Genomic DNA, 4,262 nt, shown 5'->3' on the forward strand with positions numbered 1-4,262 from the left:
GCCCATGTTCTTCTAGTATTCGGCAAATACCCTGCAACTATGTCCGTTTAGGAACCTCACAAACGTCCATATAGGTGCGCCTGCAACTGTGTCCGTTTAGGTACCTCACTAACCAGTAATATGCTCATGTTCTTCTAGTATTCGGTAAACACCCTGCAACTAGGACCTCACAAACCGTCCATGTTCTCTTGCTATCGGTAAACACCCTGCAACTAGGACCTCACAAACCGTCCATGTTCTCTTGCTATCAGTACAGCAGACTCTACAAAGAGTCTTGACCAATGATAGTTGCTAGGGTTTGGCATTGAAGTATTATAACTTTTTGACCAATGATAGTCATTGAAGTATTATAACTTTTTGAAAATGGAGATACTTCAAGACATTGATCCGTTAAAACAGTCAATCTTTACACTGTAATTTGGGTAAGTCATGTTACTTATCTTTTACTTATCCATTGATTTGTAGAGTCTATCCATTGTTATTTGGGTAAGTTAGATTAGTCTATGTATTGTTATTTGGGTAAGTTAGATTATTTATCAAATTAATATTACATGATACTTTATTTTAATTTCACAACAGATGAACGGGTAGGTTATGTTACTGATTTCAAAACATTTAACATTATGTTATTGTTTGTCCCGAATAGCTTCAAATAGTAATGTCATTATTTATAAAGTAAATATTAATTCTAGTTAATAATATGTTAGTAATTTGTTTTACATACATCCCTTGGATGCTATAATAAACGCCTTATTTTTTTAATATGAAGATTTGAGTTATTTAATTCAAAGTTCTAAAATATTTTCTATTAAAGAGTATATAGTTTTTTTATATTAATTTTGTACATTTTTTTTACAATATTCAATATTGTTTTAAGTGAAAATAAAATTATAAAATGACTATTAAAACTTTTTGAAGCCTCAAGATTTTGGATGCGAAACAAGAAATTGGCAAGATTCCTTATCGACTTAAATTGCATTTAAGAATTGCGACTTTGAGCATCTATATATACCTTTGAGCAGAGTGAAGAAGAAGCATATATTTTTCGTGTTTAGTTTAGGAATATTAATTTTTAAGGGATTTTTATTCAAACTAACTGCTGATTAGTCTTGCCGATAAAAAAAAAATGGCTATCTATTACAGCTCCATATTATAGACAGTAGGAATATGTAATTAAAAGTGACCAATAAGTTTTAAAATTATACAAATAAGTTTGTCTATTAAGTGGTGGTCCTTCACGTTTTAAAATTAGGTAAAAGTGACAGATTTTTTCAGCTTTTTATTTTAGCATTTTCGCTCCAACAACTATAAAGTTGTATCAACAAAAATAGAAGTTGTCCCAATAACTATCAAAGTTGTTCAATACTATGCAAAGTTGTTCGACAAATGTGTGAAGTTGTTGGACAATTGAATAGTTGTTGGGACAGGTAATGCAGTTGTCGAACAACTGTTCCGAGTTGTTTGAGCGACTTTACCCTTTTTAACTTAATGATATTGCGGGACTCACTCATCCCTATTAATTAATTGAAGATTTAAGAGGCATTCTCAACTGATTTTTCCTACAAAGTAATCTGCTTCTCAAATTCTAGATGGTTTTCGAGTAACAGGACGATGGAAATAATAGTTCAGGCATGGAAGAGGGCAGTCTGATGGTTCTGGGAGCGCTTGGAAATTACGTCAATGATATATACGCAGTTCAAAGATTGAAGAACTCCTGCAACGACGATGGATCAAATGCCAAATCAAACCAATAGGCAAGCAAATGCCAAATCCACAAAATTAACTGTCAAAATATCTAGACATCAAAAAAGCAGAATGAACAAAGCACTTCTGAATGAAAAGAAGTGAGTATGAAAATTTTCCTTCAAAAATCTTTGCTTTCCAATCTTAAGCTAGTCTTATAATAGGGACTAGGCAAAATCATGCACCTTCTTGTTGATATTACGGTTGCTTGCATATATGTTCCACTCTGTTGAGAAAATTAAGTGAGAGGTGGCAAAAAAGTCTTTAAATTAAAAATGGTGATAACTTTGACCAGCTAAGGTCAAAGCTTTATTTAAATTATGATTAAGTTAATTGGGGTGTAAAGTATAATTTTTTTAAAAAAATTATTTTTTAAAAAAATCCTCCAACTTCAAATTTTAAATTTTAGAGTTTCCCCCCTTTTTATTATCTTTGTTCTTCTTTTTCTTTCTCCTCATCTTCTTCTTCTTATTTTTTTCTCTCTATGGATTTTCCTCTTCTTCCATCTTCTCTTCTTCTTTTTCTTTCTCTTTTCATTTCATTCTTCCTTTTTTAATTTTCATGGTCTATTGTTTTTTAAAAAAAAAAAGTTTGAAAAGAAATTTTTTAATTTCTTTTAAAAATGAATGAAGAATTAATTTAGCAAATTCAACAATTACGAGAGTTGCTTCAGCAACTACGGTAATTGCTGCAACAACTACTATTAGTTGTTGTGTTACAAAAATTATTGAAGTTGTTGCAGCAACTATCAAAGTTGCTGCAGCAACTTCAATAAATACTTAATTTTCGAAAAAAGATCTGATTGGAGGAAGAGCCCACGAAAAAGAGATATTTATGGTAAAAATGGAGGTGATGGCGCTGGTGGTAATGCCGAATGAGAAGATGACATTTGTTGTTGTGTTGATAGCGATGGTGGTAGAGGAGAAAGAAGAAAAATAGGTGATAGTTATGTAGGGGGAGAAAATAATGGTGAATCTGGAAGAGGTGGCAATGATAGTGATAGTGATAGTGGAGGAAGAAGAGGTCGCGGCGATAATAAAAAGGGTGTGGAGGAGGAGGAGTGGTGATGATGTAGGGATCTTTGTGTAAATATGGGGTAGGGATCTTTGTTTAAATAATAAAATTTGAGGGTTTTAAAATTAGTGTCATTAACACTAATCTTAAAATTATCACCTCTACTCAATATTTAAGACTTGTCACTCTTTTTTTAGTTTTGAAACTTTTTTGTCACCCTTAATTAATTTGCCCCACTCTGCTTTGCTATTAGTTGTCATGTTTCTCCCCTCTGTCATTTTTTCTTTTAGTTAGTGCTTTGAGCTTTATTTGAGCCCAAGGTTTTTTGCAAACTGCCTCTCTACCTCCAAGAGATAGTGGTAGGGCTTGCATATACTCTACCCTCCCCGAACCTCACTTTATGGAATTTCACTTGGTATGTGGTTGAGGTATGGGCTTCGCATGCCAATTTCTTGTATTGTCTAATTTATGAGAATCATTTTTTCCATTGACAGTTTAAACTTCACAAAGTTGAAGAGATGATGATCCAGTATCCAGTTGAGTAGGATATTGCATGAGCCATTTAATTGTCTTGGTGAAAGTAATTGATAGCTATTCTTGTTAAAACAGATAATGTGGTATGTGGGTACTATTGGAATTATTTATTTTATATGGACTTAACATTAACTTTTTATTATGTTAAAGTAAAACAGGCTGATGTTATTAGTTGGTGGACAAGACACAGGTCGTGTATTCATGCAAATTCCATATGGGTCTGTGTCAATTTCATGTTATTGGTGTGGGTTGCCTATAGTGTAGGCCTGTAGCAGAGCTGTGAGCCCATAATAGGGGTGCACTATTTTTTATGCCTATAAATATAAGGCTAGGTCCCCTCTCCTGTCTTTAGGCTCTCCTAGCTTTAGCATAAGACGTATTCCAATAAGCTGCCAGCCGTCATAAGTAAAGGAGAGGAAGACTCAGCCTTGTTCAACTTCGGTTACGTGTTGTCTTCTGTTACATATTGCAATGGTGGACAAAATCATCTTGGGTTACGTGATATAATGACGGACAAAGGTACGCACCTTTCCTCTCGCATATTCTGCTACTTTATAGGTGTTCTTGGTCTATGTGAATCTGTGGTGTGTTTCTCTATAAATTTTAATAGGTGCATGACTGATTTTGGCTTTACAGGCGGTACCAAAAGAATACTTTTTGATACGGATACGACCACGGTGGTAGGTGACTGTGAGAGTGAATGAACCCGAGACTTGGAGTGTACACTTGAAGTGTAAAGGAAGGCCTAACTAGGCTCCAAAATCAGTCTATACAATACACTCCAAGGGAGCCCACTTTAAGACTTTGACTAAGGGGTCATTTTGGACATTACACACTATTCTTGTAATACACTATAAATACAACCTTCTAGGGATTCATTGAGGAGATTTTGATGATGATGAATGTTGTATAACATTGAAAGACAAGTCCTCTCTCCTTGAGGCACAAATCTGAAATTGTAACTAAGAAAA

This window comes from Capsicum annuum, chromosome 6 (genome assembly GCF_002878395.1).
Source record: "Capsicum annuum cultivar UCD-10X-F1 chromosome 6, UCD10Xv1.1, whole genome shotgun sequence".
NCBI lineage: Eukaryota > Viridiplantae > Streptophyta > Magnoliopsida > Solanales > Solanaceae > Capsicum > Capsicum annuum.